General features: G+C 40.0%; 1 protein-coding gene across 4 annotated transcripts in view; it reads right to left on the bottom strand.

Moving 5' to 3' along the window:
- HIVEP2 (HIVEP zinc finger 2) overlaps positions 1-22,018 on the bottom strand; it is a 125,352-nt gene that overhangs the window by 29,278 nt on the left and 74,056 nt on the right. For 3 of the 4 annotated variants that reach the window (XM_052702625.1, XM_052702554.1, XM_052702705.1), the window contains one exon: positions 21,819-21,916. The gene's annotated coding sequence lies outside the window, so the exon portion shown is untranslated. Of the gene's footprint in view, positions 1-12,316; positions 12,429-21,818; positions 21,917-22,018 lie in introns of those variants that run through there. The other variant, XM_052702872.1, reaches the window with a different exon arrangement.

A 22,018-nucleotide genomic window follows, 5' to 3' on the forward strand; every position in this document is an offset into this window, starting at 1 on the left:
AAAAGTAAAGGCTTGGGAACCCTACCAGAATACAGATTTGTAGTTTCTTCTACCTAGGTGAAGTTACAATGAGCTCAATCTGCAAAAGAGCTTTCCACCAGTAGTAGGTGTGCATCTCTAAGTAAAGGATTTGACCAAAAAAACCCAGACAAATACACATTTATCTTTCTGTACAAGGTTACAAATTCATTTGTGGGCTGAGTTTTCTTGTGCGGTGTAGCAAGGTAACAAAAGGACTGCAGTCTCGGGTATACTTTGACATTTTGCACAAATGAAGTAAAGATAATTGAATACTAGTTTTTTTTATACTGTTTGACACCACACTTGACAATCTCATCAAGATGTAAAATCATTTTCTTCAGTCTTCGACCTGCACTTACTAAAAAGATAAGGAAAAAGAAACACTTCTTCTATTACCCAGCTTTGTAAAAATGCTATCCAGAGAGATTCTCTTCATATTTTCAGATCCTTAGCCAGAGGTCCCTTCTGACTGTGGTTTTGTAGCTTGCCTTCTACCTGTCAATTTAAACACCTCTAGGAATGACTGTAAATTCCTCTGTCAACCACTGGCACTTGGCAAAATCTTGCTTTACTGAGGAATGTAAAGATGCCTGTACTTTAGCTGCAGCAATATGAGACTTACATTTACACACATAGTTCCATGGCAGCCCTTTTAAAACAGGTTAGGTGCATTTATTTTCATCTACTACTTTCTATATTGAAATCACTACTACCTCTTCACACTTAAAGACAGTACTCTGACTTGTTCATTTAATTCCATCTCAGATATTCTGCCTGCCCTCTAGATTTCAGCATTTTATTGAATATATTGCCATTTTCTAAAATTAGACAGAAAAACAGAGTTCTTAAAATACCCTGAAACATTTAGGATAACACACATTTTTAAATTTGGGCAGGTGAATGACTATTTACAATATTTGTTAAACATCATTTAAAAGTACTATTAAAAATAAAAAAAAATACTGCTCAGCAAGTACACTGTGAATTTATTATTAAATATTCAAAGAAACTGTACTGAAATTGCTTGAAAAGAAACTATAGTGCACAACCTGTTACTCATTTCTATGTTAGATTTCTAAATTTCATTTCTAAATACTCGTGCTCATGAATTCCCTGAGAATTCAGGAGCTGAAGAGACTGGCTCTGAAGGTTCAGTTACAAAAGCATAAAGTGCAGGATATATGGCTCTATGAAACTGCACATTAATTTCAGGCTTGTATTCTCAAGTTTCTGTGAACACACAATCTGTGTCACTGGTACTTGCTGTCTCCAGGGGACGGGATCTGTGCATGTAAATCTAGAAGCAGTATAAAATCTCAAATCCTGATTTGTGTTTGCACTAAATCTTGCTCCCATTTTAAGGAATATCCTGTAATACTCGAAGTTGGGAAATAGTATGCAATAGCACTTTTTAGTTAATTGTAGTAGCATTGATTATTTCATTCACATGAAGGCTTTACCTTGCTCATCTTCACATTGCTACATAACCCTTCTGTGGCTACCTTACTGAAAATTCAGGCATCAAGCAAGAGACTTTCATTTGATTTCGGGGTGCTTTGGCCATATATAAGATATGAGTTGGAGTGACTAACAGGAGACAAATTATTTCAACAGCAAGTCAAAGTAAGAGCCAAATGCTGTTCTACATTATCCTGGTATTAATATGAATCAATGAGCATCAAATTCAAGGACGTAATGCCAGACTTATTCCTCATAAAAACAGAATCAGATACTGCTTAGGTTTAAACTTTATCATCCTACACACTAAATATCTGAGGTTATTTATTACAAACTGAAAATAAACTAATCTAACACCTCTAAGATGTCCACAGAGAAGCTCATAATACACACTGCAATACATTTTCAATTACATATTAGTAAGAAAACAGATTTTCTGTAAGAGATGCTGGCTTTTGTCCTAAATGCTCAAAGCACAGCTGAACTCACTTACTGCTATGTTAAGTATCTCAAATGTAATTTCAAATTGCCACTTTCTATTGAAAAATGGCACTCCAAAAAAACTTAAAATTCAAGTTGAGTGTATATTTTAAGAAGCCACAGAAGAACCCTACAGCAGAAATGCCTTAACACTGACCTTTTCACTGTAATGACACAGATTGCTCACTTAAGAACATCGCTATTTCCTGTTTCAGCATCATACATAATGTACACATTACTACCGGATGGAAAAAATGTATAAAAAAAGCTTTCACATTGCCAAAGTCCTGAACTGAACACAGACTTATTTCCACAGGATGACTATAAAAAAAAAAGAGGGAGTAGGGGAGGGCAGGGAGAAAAAAGCTATACAGGAGCCAAATTCATCTTAAACACTTCTTTTATATTTACAAGCTCCCAAACTAATCACAGTTCATCTCCTTGAACAAATAACTGCTATCAAAGAGTTGTCAAAACAGCTTACAGGACAAACAATCTTGTCAGTTGGTTAGGAGCTAATTGATCTTTCTGAGACCACTGCTTTTAATAGAATAGGTAAATATTCTGCTTCTGGTTGCCTAACCTTGATGAGCACATGGCATTTTGTCAGAGGTGCTTCAACTTCAATGTGTCATACAAAAGTTACCTTATCTGGCTGTGTACATATTGAATCTATCTCAACACAGAAGCAAATAATTGTTATTAATCAGATTTGAAGCTAAACAAAAGAAGTATGTAAACTGCTAGTCTGTTCACACTGCTACTTAATTCCTTGGAGATAAAGTTAAGAAACAAAAACGGATGGGTAAAATACCTATGATTTCCCAAGTAGAACTTCAAATGTGATGGCAGAGAAATGGCAGATCTGACAGCCCAAACTTCCAGCATTATTTAAAATTCAGAAGGCAACACAAAATAGCACTGTCATTTTGCTTTTTTTCCCCCATTTGTTTTTGAATCAGAACAGTGACACATCACAACAGCTCCCATGCAGAGAACTGTCAGAAAGAGATGCTGACATCCCTTTGAATATCTGCTGATATTCAAAGTCCTCATGAATAACATTATGATGACTGAAGTTAGTTTGATACAATGCATAATCTCATTGGGCTTAATCTGCACAAGAATGAATTTCACTCAGGGGTGAGATAAGTAGTAAATAAACAATATTTACTAACTACACAGAAATGATGTATAACTATCTGAAGAGGTTCTAAGATACAAAAGAGCTCGTAATTCTTGAGCTGCTCTCTTAAGAAGCAGAAAATCAGCTCTCTCCCACTTTCTTCCAACCGACAGCAATTGAACAATGAGGGTACCATGCCAAACTGAAAAAGTGTGAAATAGTTTCTGATTACTATTTGTAGGATTACAACTTTTTCATCATGCCTGCAGTGCAGAACAGAAAAATGCTTTTGCCCTGCTGTTGCCCTCAAACTGTTACATAAACAAGTGGGCATTACAAAGTCCCAGATAGCTAAACACCTTAGTGCTACGAGAAGCAAAGACTCAGACACAAACCAATGATGCTATGTGAGGCTACCCAGATTGCAATAAAACATGTGCACTTGCAAGAGCTGGTGACATTAATGAGAATGAAGACCTTATTCTTAATTCAGCGCAAGAAAATGTGTTAATCAGAATGGAGAATTAATACAGGACAGATTAACCAAATTATGAATTTAACAGCACTTGTGAAGATAAAGTACATATAAAAGGCAACATTCCAGTACGCACATGCTGTGCAGTCATTTCTAGATTTCTAGATTTAAAAATACCACATACAGTAAGAAGTGACACTGGAGAGCTCAGATAAAGTTGTCAGATACAAAAATTTTCCTAACTGAAATTACATGCAAATTTTGACATGTGTTCACTTTCACACAAGAACTGCAGACTTGAGCAGCAGCTGAGGAGAGGAGCCTAGTGCTGGTAAAAGCCTGCTAATGTGTCTCAAAGGTTTTCTTCAAGTTTCCCTAAGAAAAAGAAAAAATTCTCAATTTGTGTAAATATTGCATCACTTTTATGGACAAAGCAATTAATACTGTGCTACCAAAGAGAAATATAAATAAAAAATATCAGGCCTAGCATTTTCATTGTAGAGGGAAAATATCGCTGAATTTTCTGGGAAGTGAGGTTTTTTTTTCAGTTAGAAGTTATGCAATACTAATTATGCAACTGCTGTAGAATTTGCAGACAGCTAAGCCTTCTTTCATACTGTGTCAGGAGAAGCCACTTGCATTTAACATGAAAATATCAAGGTCTTTCAAACACTTTCTTTGGATGGGCAAAGGCACCGACTCTGAGGGACGCACTCACCCCTGGAAGAATTACATATGAAGGCATTTATAGTACCTGATCTGGTGTCTGTTTTTTACTCACACTAAGCTTATTATACAGACTTATTTTAAAACCTGTTATTATTTACTGAGCCCTGTGGTCAACCACATGTCAAAACAAAAACAGATGCATACAAAGCATTGGTAGTGTGCTCCTACTGATTTTTTTTCAATTATATGAACCCAAAGTAGAATGGGGGCCCTTCGTGGCGGTTTTATTTCTATCGTGAAGCCTTTCAAAATTCAGCTAAGATCAGATATTAAGCCCCAAGCTCTATACATCCCACAGGTGTCACAGCAGTTGCTATCCTGCAGCCCTAATGTTCATTTTTGACTAGTGACTCAGTACAGGCATTTTATAGTAGTGAATCTAAGCATTTAACACTGCCTAAAGACTATGATCACTGCAACAGTCATACAACTTACATTAACTAGCCTGCACATTTAAGGATGCTGCTTTGCTTAAAACCCTCAGGGTGCTAAACAGGAGAAAAAAAATTAAAAATGCTCTTCTAAGTTACTCCAGCCATTTTTTACAGTACTTTCTTCTTTTTATTGTATGAAGCGTTGGAAGTCAGCATGCACAATATCCAATTGCATCAGAACACCTCTTAAAACATTCAACAAAATTTACATACATTTTATGCTGTGTTTTGTTGGAACCTACGATATTTTATTCTGTGCAGTTAGCTTTCTTTCTACAGAACATGTATCAATTCTGTTTATTAATATGACATCCACTCTCTTGAGTAAACACTGCTGAGAAAGTTTTCAACCGAAACTGCCTGAATCTACTTGTAACGTGTCTGTTATGGCACAGGTTGATACTTGAGGCACAGTCCAAGCTGACATCTCTGTTAAGGACTCAACACAATAAAAACCACAGCTTTTCTGGGAAAGACTGTTCAGGTTCATGACTTATACCACTTGAGGTTAGACAAGAGAGCAGTACTGTGGGGCTTGTAGTTTAATCCGCTCCTCCAAGTTTCGTATGTACTAACTTTTGAAACAACTCCAAGGAAGCCTGCAAGATAAAGTTATGACGCTGTACTCAAAAGTGTCACAACGGGGCACCAAATCTCTCCTGCCCAGAAGTCTAAGGACAGCAAAAACCTTAAAAAATGCCATCAGCTGAAAGAGAGCTCAGCAGGGTTTTTAGGAGGCCACATTCACTGCTACTGGTGTATAGAAATGGAAAGCAACTGCTGGTCAGCTTCAGAAACCTCCAAACAACCATTACAGAGTTCTCCCCCTGCATCATGCTTGATCCATTCCATCAAATTTAGCTCTTTTCCAGTGTCAGAAATGGAAATGAGATCAGCTAAAGATTTGACCCTGAAGTCTGTTGGGTTCTTATGTATCAAATGGAACTTGTACACTACTGACAAAAGGAAATATAATCAACATGAAGATAGAGTATATACACAAGTACATAGGGCTTTATTTTTGCAAAGTTACACTACGGTGGATTAAATAGTACATGCTCCTTTACATAGCTCTTAATCTGAAAGCTTCTGCTGCAAACCAAAAGTACATAAATTATTTTCACTAAACTAAACTGCAATATTTTGGCACTCATGTCACCTCGGGCATTTAACCAACTTGCTTACCCAACTGAACTCTTTCCCACTACTTCTTTCTTCCTACCCCTCCTGCAAGACTTGAGGACACCCTGTTCACTTGGAGACGGTGAATCATTACAAGCCAGCAGGCCCACACAGTTCCTCAAAAGACACAAAAGGTGTAAAAATAGCTGGTACTAATGAAGCAAGTACAGCGTCAGCACCAGATGAGCGTGGGTGATCAGATAAGGGTCTGCTGTTGCAAAGGGCAAATTATTAAAAGAATGCTTCTCTCTCTCTTTTTATTAAGCTTTGTTCTTCCTTCACTGAAATCAGCCCTCTGCGATGTATGATAAATGACACCTGACAAGATTGACTCCTTCTGTAATTGCAAGTTTCATACAGGCTCAGGAAGCGGTGCCTCACTAGAAACTGAAGGTAGAGTGGAGGTGTCACTAAAAAAAATAAATAAAGAGAGGCAAAAATAAAGCCTAAAAATAGCCAGGACTACCCACTGGGTATGACTGTGTGGGTATATTTAGCCAGTCTAACACCAACTTTACTTGTTAAAAACATAATCTTACCTTTATGCAAAACAGCTTCCTGTTTCTAAACATAACTTGAGAAACTTGAGAAGATGGGGGGGGTGGGGGGGGGGGGGGCGGAATTCAGGTTTGGAAACTGTCCCCTTTTCACTGACATTAACAAAAGATCAAATGTGAAAAGATTGGGTAGAACTTCTACTGCATCCTGACATCCAGTAGCAAAGGGGCAAGAGCTTGTTCTTAAGGCATCCATACTCAGCAAACAGGACTACGAAACAGAAGGAGCAAACATATTTTCAACTACTTGCAAATCTTCAAAACAGCACTGATGCAATACTATGTTAGGCAGCTCCACCTTGCCCCAAGTTCCACTGTCCCTTCCACAATGGCTGAGACACCTGTGGCCATGCCAGCACATCTGTGAGCCCCCACTGAAGACGGAATACTAGATGGATCTAGAAATAAAAGTATTTTACAACTGAAGGTGGGAGGTTATTTTTTATTTTTGCTTCTAATCTGAAGTGTTTCAGTGATCAGGTTTACAGCACAGTTCCTTCAGCCCAGCACACAGAAAACTTCTCCAAGGACCAGAAAGAGGCTCTGGGAACTGAAGAAAGGTGGAAATATGTCATGCCAGACCCACTGCCTAATTACAGTGCCCTTGAGAGATGGCTGTGCTCCACTAGAGGCAGACATGTAGGCCTTCATGCTAATGAGAAGCAGTTGGCAGAGTTTTACAGCTCTATTCTGCAAGTTTCTCCTACTCTGAGGCCAGTTTACATCCCTTTATCAGCACAGAGGAGCTATTAGAAAGGGTGTAAATATAACTTACTGCCATTTAAGGCACTCCTACAGTGCTTAATAAAGTGACATGCGTATAAATGATCATCTGGCCAAGTGATACAGTTTATTATCCTACAGAAATTATCAAGAAGCACTTCCAAACACACAGCTGAATTTCTCATTCCCTAAGACGTGCACTTAATGACTGCACCTCTGCAGTGTTCGTATGGCACCTGTTTGCCATCAGGGCAACAGCTGGCATGTGTGGAGGAGTGGAGATGGGAGCTCAAAGGCACTCTATGCATCCAGAAGCAGCCCTAGCATACCTTGGGCATTCGCAGCCGTTGCTCACAGTGCCATATCTGACTGTATGAGGATCCCTGTAGCCTACACAATTTTAACGGCTGTAGGACATTCCACAGCAAGGCAGTAACAGTACTCAACAACCTCCATTCTAGGGTGACTTCATGCTTCAGCACGATGTGAGCTTAACTCAAAGGAAAGATAAGCCAGGCCTCAAAGGCTGTCTTAAGAGTTTCTGCAACTGTTGAAAGCGTATTAGAGCAACATTACTTCTGGAGGCAGTGTATGTGCCAACCTTCTAGTGCTCTCTCTGAGCTGTGTAAGGAAATGGTCTTTTCTACAATTATGGTTTTTCTATTTAATGTTGTGACTCCTTTGGCTTGAGCTGACATGAGGGTTTTGTTTCATTATTATTCACTCTTCCTGTATGGCTCCAAAGACCTCTCATCAATCACTATGGAGCTGGGATTAAACAAAAATGCACAGGTTTATACCAGACCCTTCTCATTTACAACAGGAAAAACTGTAACACACTGCCAACTTTACATGCAAAAGTCAATTAAAATTATATTCTGGCATTACAATTTTTATTTTGTTCTTATTTTAAAATTTAAAAAAAATGGTAATTGAAGTTAACAAGATAATAATTTTAACATTAAGTTGATGAGAGCATAATATTTTCTTGACATGCTGTGGTTAATACTCATTGATACTATGCTTTGTTCAGCATCACAGTTTTGCTTTTTAATCCTATGCCTCAGCAGTAAATTTAATAGTCACTGATTTTTTACTAGAATAGATAAACAGTGAGATGCAAGATAAATCAGTTGATGCCATTATTCTTCAGACAATTTAATTTTCATCTGAAATTAAGAGTAATATTTTTTCTATTATAAGAAATATTAACGTAAAAATAATTATTAGTGGATTTAAATACTGAAGACAATACTCTGACAGTACATTTATATTAAGTTAATAAGAGACAAGACCACATACTCAAGATCATGATGGAACTCCTAAATTATAATGGTTAAAGCAAAGTGATTGGAACCTAATGCTACTGGGATGGTGGGGCCATGTCCTGTAATATGCCACCTGTCTCCCAGGCCTCCTGGGCTACCAGACTGCCTTCTTCCCTACTCCGCTGACTGAGTCAGGCTGAGGCTCTGCTGGATTATTACAGAGCCCACACACTGGATGTTCAAACGTAGGAAAACGTTCAGCATAACGTGCAACAGTCATGACACAGGCGAGATAGAGAAGTAAAACAAGATACGGTGATATTTTTCTTTTTGATAAGTTCCTGCCATGGATTTTCTCCATCAGCCAATGTTTGAACTGTAGGTGTTTTCCTGAGCGTAAGTAACTCCCTCGCTTTGGCCTATGCAAGCGGATGGCACAGCAGCTCCCTACACCGTGCAGGGCTGGGGTCTCCATAGAGCAATAAGAGCTCAGTTGCTCTTGCACCGATGGCGGGCATAGACTATGACAGCAAATGGAGGTGGTTGCTGCAACATGCTCCAGCAAAGAAGAGCAGAGGAGGAGGTGACAGGAGCTATGGGGAGGTGGCATGAGAAGCTGCTAGGTGAGGAGGGGCCATGCTATCTCGCATCTCCCTGCATGCTGCTGCAGGTGTTCTTCCTGCCGCAGCCGCCTCCAGCTGCCCCTGTGCAGCGTCACTTTCACCAGCTCCACTTCCTTCCACTTACCCACCCAGAATGCACACCCAGCTCTGTGCCACCTCCCTAATCAGGCCCAGCATCTCCCAGCTGCAAGTGATAGAGGCAGCCTACCAACAGTACATCTGCTGATGACTCATGCCTTCTCTTGGCCCACGTGCCCCATTGAGATCTGTGGACACTGTTCTGTCGGGGCTGCAAGTTTGGACCCTTGTTCAGACCCGAGACTGGGGCAGGAAGGCCAAGGAGTTAGATCAGATAGGATCCACAAGTGAAAAGATGAGAAATAGGAGGTATCTGCCCTGCCTGCAGTAATAATTACACTGTATCATTAACAAAACTCAGGTTTCATCATTAACTTGACTTGGGTTTCAAGAGCTGATCTTACTCCGATCATCCTTCAAATTGTACTCAGCTCTTCTCTGTTTCTTCCCTCAAAGCTGCATAAGAACCAACAGGAAAGGCTGCTGGAAACTAATACACCAAACAGAAAGTACAGGTAAAAATGAGCCATCAACACCACAATCAAACAAGTGTAAAAAATTGTACATTTTAAATTGCCAGAACCCAGGGCAACTTCACCACTCAGGCCTGATCCTGCCAGGAAAATGTAACCTGTTAATTCAAAGCAGTTGAGAGGAAAAGGGTCAACTGTTGTCAGGTGCTGCATGCAGCACAGCTGACACAAGCCTGCACAGTCTGCAACAAAAGGTGTCAGGAAAGTCACAGCTCCGATCTTAGAACACAAGAAGAGCCACCTACATGTTTGCTGTAATGAAGAAGCCAGCTGTCTCTCCCATGGCCCAACTGCTGCAACAAAAGGTCCTTCTTTGATTTTGTTCATCCACCAAGCTCATTAGAAGAGCTACTGAAATCTTCCAAAGCCTTTTCTCAACCTCAAAGTGTGAGATGAAGATGCTATTTTAATTGTGGATTAGCAAGATGTGCTTGAGTAAAACAACCCCAAACCCTGGGATACAATTGCATAATAAACACTACTGTTACAGCAGAGTCTAATTGGCTCTGTTTGCAGCACCAGCTAAGAGCTGCTGGTTCATTACACCAACCTACAGGAGTTGCTGTTCGTACCCTCATAAGTTGGAGTATTTGACTGCAGGACTGCTACAGATGGTAGATCCAGTACTCAGCCACTGATTCCTGATCAGCAAAACTTAAAAGCAAAGATGCTGTCAGTGTGTTACTTTTCTTTATAGCTTTCTTCAGTACAGCAATTTATTTTTCTCGCTGATTTGTTCAAGGATGGCATACCTAATTTTAAGACAGGATTTGGATTTTCATATTCTATGTAAACCTGCTTAGCAAAAGTAGTAAGGACAGGACCCGTATGAACCAAGTGACTTTGTCTGACACAAGATCCAGCAGATGCCAGTAGTTATTTTGCTATCCTGCAGCCTGATTGCAGGTGCAAAGGGCAGGGAAACACCTGAATAAGGCCAGAAGAGGAAGGCCGCGCAAAGACCAAAAGCAGCTGCTCAGACTAGGTTTGGACAGGAGGCTCCCAGGCAGATCACATGGGAAGCACTGTTATGTCTCATCCCGTGGGGAAACAGTTTGCTGAATTACACTAAAAGGTCTGTGGCAGCTAATAGAGCTTCTTTTGCCAGTTGCAGGGTCCACAAGTGCAGCTCTGTGCCCCTCCTGCTGTGCCTCCATGCTGCTGTGCTTGGGTCAGTTTTTCCACTCCCTTCTCTGCTCATCATACATAAACTATTGTTTTACACTTAAGGAACATGTATTTTCTGTTTCTTTTGCTTCCCAACCATCTTTAGTCTGAATGCATTCTGAATGGAAAACATAAATGTCATTTCAAGCAGATACCTGCCTCAGTAAGCCTGCAAAAGAAGCTTATTCACTCAAACTCACATTCCATACATGAATACACTCACATATAGGCTCAGCTGTACCTGCATAGAGAGGTCTCTTTGCCTGAGTGTTTGCTAAAGAACGTTTGGCAAGCAGGGACACCACCTTGTTCGTTTACACTTTTTCAGATATGAGGTTATTTACATTTCTAGATAAAAGGCATTTCTGGGGCTGCTCATAAAATGCAACACACACAAAAACAAAGGAAAATTTAAAGGTGCAAAGAAGAGTAACTAAAAAAAAACAGAGCTTGAATCAGCTTGTGGGAAAGTTAACAGAAATATTCCATTAGTGAAATGGAAAAGTGGATCAAAGCAGTATAATGCAAACCCTCAAGATAGTGGAAAACTCCACATGGGGCACTCTCAGGAAAACTGCTCAAATTCAGCTCTACCAACTGTGCAGAGGGTTCAGGGAGTTCAGCTCTTTGCACAGCCAGGACCATGTTCTGCCTTTCACCCAAGGTGCTCATCAGGACTGGAAACCAAAACCTATTTTTCTGACAGGTCATGAATTAAATAACTGCAGGTGGATCTCTTTCCTTCTGCTAGCAATCTCACATGGAATCAATAAAAATACAGGCACTATAAATTAGTTCTAGATGTGCTTTTTTTTCAGTGTTGCAAGATATTTTTTCTTTGGTGGAAGTAAGTTCTGTAAGCAGGGAGCACCCACCAGCATTAAAAGGAGATCACATCTAGAACCAGAGGGCCCAGTTGTTACAACAACGCTTTTTACAGATTCTTTACCTATGCTAACACCCTGCTAGAGCAGTCCTGCTAATAGAGCAGTAACGAACAACAAGGAAAAACTTATAGGATAATTAATATAAATGGGACAACATTGTTCACTGACATTTTTAAGCCCCATTATGGTTGACTCACCCATGAGCAGGTCTGGATCTATAGCAAAGGAAATAGTAAGCGTGTGATTGAACAATAGGAAGTTTCAACTTCAAAAAGTACCTGCACTACACTACCTGAGAATCAAGCTCATGTTTCTGAAATTCCCACCAATACTTTGTCTAATCCTTCCTGTTCTTCTTTTCTTTTTTCTCTACAGTCAGCTGAGCTTCTCTAAGATTATTTTCCTGTAACTTTCAGCACAACATGTAGGTACAGAAGGCATGGTGGGTAAACACTGAGGACATCTAACTCAGAGAAGATTTAGCCTTTGTTCCCCATGAGAAATGGATACAACACCAGCATGTGTGGACTCTGAATTCTAGCTTTAATTAGAGAGGTGAAATCAGACAAACCTACCTCTGCTTATACATTAGCTTTTCCTCAGTGTCCCTCTGTTTTCCAGAATAGTATTCTTCTTCCTGTTGGTGACCATCTATGTAGGTACAAGATCCAAACGCTTTTCCACTGAGACCTCAACATCTGCATGTTGTCTACCTCTCTATTGACAGCTTCCAATAAAAGCTTCCTTTAATAGAGTTGTCCTGACTCACAGGTGTGGGGGGAAGAGAAGCTGACCTTGCTGCAGCATCAAGAGTCTCTGACGCATTTTGAGAGGCTGTGGTTTCAGGTCTGAAAGAATTCAGCTTTGTTTTCAACCAAGTTTTAAAAGCTCAACTTCCAAAATATCACCCCGTAGCTTCGTGGCAATTTGCAACTTGATTTTGTTTACTGGTTTGATACAGCAATATTCAGGGCTTTGGCCATACACTTAGCAGACCAGCGCTGCTCACCAGCAGAAGAGCTTCTCAGACACACAGCCACCCAGGCTCCTGGCTGGCTCCACCTCTCATCCACCCACTCCCAGTTTCAGACGTTTCACATTCCAAAACTGGAAGTGTCTATGCAACATAAGGTCACAGGATTACACAACGCACCCTGCTCCTTCTAAGAGCCACTGCATCCTCAAAAGTACACCAACCACAACAGCAAGAGAGCTGTTTACAGTGAATTTCTATCTGAGTGGGAGTGTTTTCTCTGAGAATCTTATAACAAAGACATGAAGTGTATGAATCTTCCCTGTGTTTGGTAAAATTTTTACTGAGATGGCACTTATTTAATACTTCTTTCCTCTTTAAGCTGCCCTTTTAAAAACTGGGATTTAATTTTTACACTTCCCCTAAGTATTTGTATTTTGGATAATTTTAGCACATGCTAAACAGAACAATTTCTGTCTATCTTAAATTTAGAACTGAGGACATTTGTAGCTTTTGCAATGCAACCACAAAGTACAACTGATTGTTGCCAATGTGGGTTTTACTAAATGCTTTTTTTTTTTAATTATTACTTAAATAATTGAATGGTCTGAATAACTTCTATGATCATTCTTTCACAGTCTTTAAATTCTAACAGGTGAATGAAAACTCCAGTTTTAGTTACCACTGCAGAGCATTTTACCTAATACAGTGGGCGAAAAGTAAGAAAAGTTTTGGGTATTTTTTTTCCCCAATGAGAGGGTAGATAGAAATGGTGTTATCACATATTATCTATCTTTGAAACCACGTTCAGCTTTTCAGCTACAGTTAAGTCTTAGCTGTTAGTATGGAAAGTGTATTTGACTTTGTCTTGAATGCTAAAGAATTATACAGTTATCTGCCAAAGGCATTTTTTTATATATTTAAATAAGCAGCCAGACTGTATGGAGCAACTAATTTCAGGCCTAACTCCTTTGTCTCCAGCTAGGGCTGCTGAGCAGGGGGAAGCAGAAGGGCTCGGGGCCACAGATGCTACCAAGCAATCTCAGGTGAGAACAGGGCTGTTGGTGGCTGACACTCAGAAATCTGATTCAGGCCACCTAGTTAAAATTACAATGGCAAAACCACAGAGAGAGAGGGTAAGAGAAACAAAAAGAATCCTATGAGAGGAGCAGAATAAGGAGCTAGGGAGGTCTCTTGCACTTCTCATTTCATTAGCTGCACTGGCACCATGCTTTGCTTGGGGAAGGGGTAGCATGGGACTTTTGTTCTGAGTCATTCCTTTGGAAGATATAACATGGTTAGGAGTCAACTGCCCTTCATCCCACAGAAGAGATACTTAAAACTGAGCTAATGGTTTAAAGTTACTTAGCTCCTCTTTGGTCCCTGTGCAAGCAAAAGGTTAGACTGTAAGGTTTAACCATAGTTCCCATGTATTTCTGAGAAGCACAGGGGAGATTGCCTGAAGGAACGTCAGACATCTGCCATGCTGCTTCCTGTGTACATGAGGTGGAGAAAGCTCTGCCAGCCTCCATTCTCATGTAGACAGAGAGCTTCCTCCCATGCAGTAGCTGTCACACAGCATGCTCTCCTTCTGTGGGACATGCTGTCTTTGAGGACAGCGGGGACTAATGTTCTGTGAATGCCACCTGCCACGATCAGTAAATCTGTAGGATTGTCACTGTGCAATATAGTCAAAAGGTTTGGTGCTTTCAGTAGGATTGGCAGCATGTCTATATAAAAAGCAGGATGAAGAACCAATGAGAGACAGCGAGAAAAAGTTTAGTAAGTCTGGAGACACGGTACCATAAAGAGAATACAGCATCTATTACAAACCTTGATGAACTATTCAAAGGGTAACTTTAAAAAGTACAAGTAATATTTGTGATATATGCATTCATTATTTTAACTTTCATCCATAAGAGGTCACTGTGTGATTCAATGAACACCTTGGTGTCAGCTGCATTCCCGTCCCTTCCCACATGCTCAGCACCAGGTGTCCAGTCATCTCTAGTAACGTCCTAGCTATTATCCAGCTGCCTTCTGTAGGGACAGATAGAGCAATAAAGCAAGAATCGTGTAGGTGTCCTTCAAGCACTTTGATCGTGTGACCTTAGCCAATTTTACAGTTACTTGAATGTACTTACTTTTCATTCCCCATTAATCTCAAATGGATCCAAGAGTTTTACAACCACTGTAGACAATTTAAATAACTGGTTAAAAATATAGAAAAAATTGTGAGACTGACTGTTGAGCAGCAAAAATACAAGCTGGCAGGCAGGCAGTGCAAGTCCCAGGGACTGCAGACTCAATTTTTTAACCTGTTTCATCAAGACATTGTTTTGTTAGTAGTGAGTAGATGTTTTCACCAGGGTGATTCAAATATACAGTGGGACATGTAGGCCTGTCAAGGTCACCTGCCAATAGGAACTTTTAAAGCATTAAGTTTCTGTATTGTCATTTGCCATGAGATGAGAAGGAGTAATATACAGATGCAACTTAATGACAGCTGAAGCCATGTTAGCACAATTCAGCTCACCTAGCATCTTCTTCATGGGTTAAGGTGACTCAAGGGGAAGTAGTTCATTCACAGATTTCCATGAGAGAACAAAAGCAAAAAAATGCAGAAAAAAAAGAAAAAAAAAAGAAAAGAAAAAAGGCAGAAATTTTGCAGTGGACAACTTGATCCTATGGAAATTTCCTCTTTCAATTGACAACCTGCTTTTATGGGAAGTTCCTCCACAGCTGCAGGCACAGCTCTCACAGAATCACAGAATCACAGAATCACCCGGGTTGGAAGGGACCTCAAGGATCATGTAGTTCCAACCCCCCTGCCTAGCAGGGCCACCAAACGTGGCCTTCTTAAACTTCTCAGCTCTCATGCTGAGAAGTTTAAAAGCAGCTCTTCACTGCTGCACCCCCATCAGATAAACTGATGGACTGGAACCCTCATCTTTCCCTTCCTCCCATGCAAACACCAAAGTGTGCAAGCAGTCTCACTGCAAGTACAACAGCGTATTGACTTGCAGCCACAGTACTCACCTAATTACAGACAAGCATGTGGAAGGATGCTTGAAGGCCTGATCTTTTAATGTCCCAAATCAAGATTAAATGCAGGCTCTTATGCATAAGCTGTCCTTAATGCTGTGATGCTGGTAAAGCTGCCGCTGATTTCAGCAAAATTTTCACTAACACAAGGGATTGCAGGAGTGGGAAAGCCTTTAACAAAGCTCCTTAGAGCTTGACTGCACCAAATACAGGGAACCTTCACCTAACTTTTACATTATTATATGAATACACCTAAATCATGGATGCAACTCCATCACTTTTGTTTTACAGCAGCCTAAACCAGTCAGACAGGACTACACACTTCATAGATAGCATTACAAGGAGAAAGACAAACATTTTTAGTGAACTTGCTAAGGGTCTGCTAAATTTGCATTAGGAGCACTAAGTAAGAATCTTCTTTACAGAGGGATATTAGAAAAGGATAAACCATTCACTATAACGTATTTTCTATCAATCACTTTCGCATGAATCATCATATTGTGTAAACAGGCTGGAGATCATATTTACGGCTAGGCTGGAAGTATCTCAGCAAGTCAGAGGAAGACAAAATCTGTTAGAGCAGGCAGTCCAGATAGAGGTACTGAGTCCCTAAGTCATTCACTTAAACTTCTGAAGTGATTTACAGTAATTCTACACAAGCCCTGTATTTCCACACCAATGCATTTTTAACGCCAGATAAAACATAGATCCCTTTGGGAGAAGAAAAAAAAGTGAATTCAAGTGGAAATCTTGGACTCATCTTCCTTACTTACAACAGTATATCTTGCTTCATTCCTAACTACCTTCTGGCCTACGCAGGCTATCCAACAGAAGAGTGATCCAGCAACCCCAACACTGAGCTATGTGCAGGAGCTGGGACATCATGAGCTTGGAGCAGAAGCAGCTGCCTGCCTGCCATTGTAGGCTGTGAGGTGAGGGAATGGACACAGGCCACTGCTCAGCTGCTACAGTGACCTTCAGCTATGCTGATCTGTGCAGTGAATGTGCCCTCAGGCCACACTCGTGTTTCAAAACTGCATGCTTTCTTGGCTATATGCAACACTACACACTGAGTTCACATGCTTGGACAGCCCCTTGTCTATACTGCACGAATCCCACGGGTTCCTCACTGCTCCAAATTGCAAAATGGCCAGCCTGTTACATCAGGTTTACTGCTGCTCTGCACAGAAGGAGCACAGCAACAACACGTGCTCACTAAGATGTGCTGCATGGCTGCAGAAATGATATACTCTGAAATGAAATTACTGAGATTGGTTAAAAAAATCCCGCCTCTACACCAAAATGAGTTGCACCGTCAGGACCCTGTAGTAATAAAATACAGTCACAATGAAAGTTTTACTGATACATCCTTTTTTACTGAAGTGGCATGAAGGACGTTTATTTTCAGCCAGCTGTCTGAAGGAATACCCCACATGCTAGATAGATGGTGTCATGCTATGCAAGTTGTCTTTTCCAGTATCTAGCAGAGAGAGCTCTACTGCACTAAAGCACGTGTGGTAAAAGAAATGGGCCCAGGCTCTTCTTCATATTCTCAGCATACCTGTTGCTATCACACAGCTGCTCTCAAGTCTACAATTTCCTGTGTAGCACAAACTGCATACCACTTCCCCTACAGAAAAAAAAAAAAAAAATTAAAAAAAAGAAAAGCATTGCTTGCTTTTAATTGATGATGGAAATACTGTCATATTTTCCACTAGCCAAGCTTGAAACCATTACTGAATGAACCTTCATTATTTTTTCCACAACATTTTGCAGAAATGTCAGGAAACAGCTGCACCAGAAATGATTAACTGTCCTTATCACTCGTGTTCATTGCCAACTTGAAATTATATAGTTTTTCTTCTTCCAATACTCAACACTCAATGACTTTTTTTTGTTATTCTTCAGTTGAATATCACAACACACCACTTTTTCTTCAGAAGTATAGGCACAGTTTTAGTGGTACACAAACATTTTACGATCAGTGGAAGAATTTATACAGTTTGGAGTTGCATACTTCTAGGAAAATATTTCTTCCTACAGATCACTCAGCTGTGCCTTTCTTGGATCAAATTCAATTAAATTCACAAGTCAGATTGTATTTGCCAGTCAGACCAAATTCATTACACAGACAAACTTTTCTTGCTGTGTCTTCCTTCCTCTCCTGTTCTACTCTTTCCCTTTTTCCTCTTCTCCCCCCACACTTTATTTCTCACCTCTTCTTCGAGTTACACCACATGTCACAGCTTATCACACAATGCTCTGTATGTTTTCTGGCAAATACAACTGGAATACTGTGCTTCATAATTGCGAACATGCAGCCACTGAGATGCTGAAGGCTTGGTACAAAACGGAGAGCAGCCATATGGAGATAACTGCTAGCATAGATCTGAGATTCCCAGCTGGCTAAAACTTTGCAGCCTTGGAACTTAGCAAAGTATCTATGAGCAAAAGAATCCTCCAACACAGATTTGCACACTGAAGTGGAAAACATGTATCTTTTCAAAAACTTAAGTTCTTCAAATTTCTGATAAGAGCACAGCAACAGGATAACTTTTAAAGACCTACATAACACAAAAGTTGCTTGTTTACATTTTGAAAAGTTTAATTTAGCATTATGACACTCCATCCCATGTTAAATTAATTCTGCATATTTGTCATCAGCAAATTTAAACTACAGTTGTTCACCCCGTGTCTGTGTTGAAGCTATAGGCCTTGCAAGTGTAATCTCAAGATGCATTTAGACAGAGGGAAATGTGCATGTGAAAAGGTATATACATGTACTAGAAGTTATGTAAAAACAATCCCACCAGGTGTGGTTCAGTGTTAATAACATTGTGATATCCTATCTGCAACAAAAAGTAGGTTATTTAAAGAAAATGGATAGGCACATAAATGGAGGTTTATTTAGGTATTACAGAGGAGGAATCCTTCAATGCCTGCTATTCCATATGATTTGTATCTCTTGCTTTTCAAAATGGTCTTTCCGCAGTAGTGTGCATGGCACGATATGGCAGAATATGATTCACAAGCAGCTCTACTCAGAAAGAGCCAGATGCTGATGTCCTTAACTGTGCTAGGTAAACTCATGAATGTCTTTACTTTCTTCAGCAGGTTTACAGCTGTCAGAATCTGGCTCAGAGTCTCTAATAAGGGTCAGTATTATTATTAAATTGGTGCAGTGCTGGCTATGAAACTGATCTGTTTTTAAATTGCTCCAGCAAGATATTTGCTTAGATAACAGAAATGGCAGAACACTATATTCTATTCAAAATTTCTATGAATATATATGGATTCTATTTACAATAAATGAAACACTGCCAAAAGTACCAAGTTTTTTTAAGGATTCAGTTTTACAATATGTGATGCTGAATTTCTCCTTCACAGTATCCTTATCTGTCTCTGTTCTAGTTTAAAAGCTCTAGCTTGCAGTGTCAGAGGATTTCAAGGACTTTGTCTTTCTAATGCACGGCATGTTAATACACTACCCATCATTGAGTGCAGGGAGACTTCAAGTCACAGTGTCCATTTCTGCCTCTGCCAGATGTTTCCAAGTATCTTTCTTCTACCTCAAACTGTCTGAAAACTAGCAAATAAATATCTTGCCCCACTACTCTTCTCAGGGAAGAAGAAACGTGTTTTTCTCTCTGACTAATAGTGGGAAAAGAAATGAGTGTTCTTCTTTCTTGCTGCATTTGCACATCTTGAGCTCAAACCACCCCACTGAAGCACAGCCTCCTGTTCACACACTCAGCCACGAGCAGCAGGATCTAGGGGTAATGCTATAACAAAAAGAGAGACCTTGAACTTGCTTCACCTTTTGCATAGTCATTTATATTTGGGCAAAGTGGATAACAGCTCCTTTAGCACTAGCGTAGTGGCATTTAATGCTCGCCAGGCATTCACTTTACCCAGGTATAAATAGCAAAAGGTTTCAGACAGTAGGGAATCAGGACCAATATCCTCAAAGGATTCTCAGCCAAAATAGAGCGACTAGTCCTGCACATCACAGCTTGTGCAATCACTCTCTGCTGCGAGAATCATACCCTGCAGGGCACCCAGGACTGCTGGTTTGGCAACATTGCATGCTCCTGTCTTCAGGGGAAACGTGCCTTCCTATCGCCCTGCATCTACCAGTGGGATCAAACTGCAAGTTCACACTCATAAAGCAGGCAATATAGGCTTCAGTTTCTTCATGTGAGCCTTTCATTAGCTCACGCAGCATATTTACTACTCTTTCAGTATTAAGTGCTGGCTTTAATGTCCTTAGCATACACGGTAGTGATACATATTATCATAGTTACAATCACATTTCTCTGACTTATGTTAATTGAGAGCATCTATTCCGAAGTTCAGCTGTCCCAAATGAAAAACTAAAGACTATTATTAGGCTGACACATAATTTGGGGAATTTTCAGCATACAAGAAAGCCACAGCAACAAGGGCCCAATGTGTAGAAATACCATTAAGTTACACACTAAAGAAACCTGAAGAATTCATGCTCAAAGCACATTTTAGAGGATGGGCACCAAAGTTCTCAGTTTTCCACTTAAATCTTGCCTGGTGCGTTGGGACATGGCTAGTTTTTCATACTGCAGTATTCTAAAACTCCTGCTTATAAATTTCACACACTATTAATGCTTCCCAAGCTTGGAGCAGAGCACAGGAGTGCATCAGGACAGTTTGTTTCCCAGCTGAACTTTCACTATAAATTCTACATGCGAAGACAGTGAATTGCTTTTGCCAGCATGTTCCCTGGTAACACTCTTCTCATCCAGCTCTGATCCTAGGCTACATGGGAAGATGTCTCAACTCTCAGAGACTGCAGAAGGGAAATAGAGCGATGCAGACTGACACAACTTTGATGTAGATCCAAAAGAAGAAATACCCCATATAGCACCACTGTGGACTGCAGAATATTTGGGATCAGTTCCAGGTTTGAGAAGAGGTTTAAGCCCATTTCAATTTAACCCCCTCCATTCCCTCCTTCAGTTCATACAGAATGAAATATAGGTTCAATCTCATTTACAGTTCTGAAAAAATTGCGAGTTTTATATCAAAGTACACTACGCAATTTCTTTAAACATTTCTCCTGAGATCATCATATAGCCTGAGAACCTCTAATGTCTTCTGTACACATCTAGATCTCAGGGTTACAGATAAATAGTAAAAAATGTAGAACAGAGAGGACCAATAAGAAGGATGAAATATTTTCCTATCTTTTCACTATTTTCAGTCAGTCGTGCTAAATTCAGAAGGCTAACATAACTCTGAACACCAAGGATGTGCAAAGAAGAGGAGATTCTCAGTATTGCAACAAAGTGACTGCCTTTTACTGTACAGTCCCTGAGACAAAGCTTCTGTGAAACCTGTCCAACCTGTGACTACCAACTCAAACATGGAGCTGCAATGACCAGCAGAACACAGACCTTTTCCTGACATCATACACTGGCCTCTGTAGTCTGTAATGTCATAGATAACTGCCACCGAGAATCCACTAACTGTAAGCTAACTTGGGTATCGTGATACTACACTGTCATCATTTTCACAACTGTAGTTTGCATGAACCATGAGTTCAAGACCCAGAGGAAAAAAGAAACCTTAACCATAAACAGTATCATCAGTGGTGTGCCTGAAATGGTGAGACGATCAAAACAAATCACCAGATTATAATTCAAGACCATTTAAAAATTAAATAATAATTTAAAAAAAGAAACCAGAAACTATTTTATTTTTATTTTAGTACATTTTAGTACATTTTTCTGCCTATTTCTTTCAAAAAGTGTGCTTCTTGGATTCTTGAAGCAAGAAATGCACAAAGAAGGGAAAGTGGCAAACCAAATATATGGTCAAAGCAAAGACAGCACTTCTGAATAAAAACATAACCTCTTCGGAAAGAGAGATGCCTCTGCTTTCAGCAAAAGGGGAGAAAATGACATCTAATCAGTTACTATTTAAGTGTGAGTGACTTCTGGTTGAAGCCCTCTGAGAACAAAAAAATATTCACTGAGGCCTGCTCCCCAAGTTCATTTGAACCCATCCTTCCCTTGTTCTCCTACCTGTCTGCTGCAGTCAAAGGTGCAAGTGAATAATGGTTCCAGTCAAGGCAATTTGGTTCACCACTCCAGCAAATATGGCTGTCCACACTCTCTTCCACCTATTTAGAAAACAGACATGAAAGATTTTTAAGGACTTTAGTCAAGTCATCTCGCTGTCATTGGCTACATTAATAGAAATAGAAATTCAGACACAGTCCTTC

The sequence above is a fragment of the Tympanuchus pallidicinctus genome, unplaced genomic scaffold, assembly GCF_026119805.1.
Source record: "Tympanuchus pallidicinctus isolate F22 unplaced genomic scaffold, pur_lepc_1.0 scaffold1, whole genome shotgun sequence".
Lineage (NCBI taxonomy): Eukaryota > Metazoa > Chordata > Aves > Galliformes > Phasianidae > Tympanuchus > Tympanuchus pallidicinctus.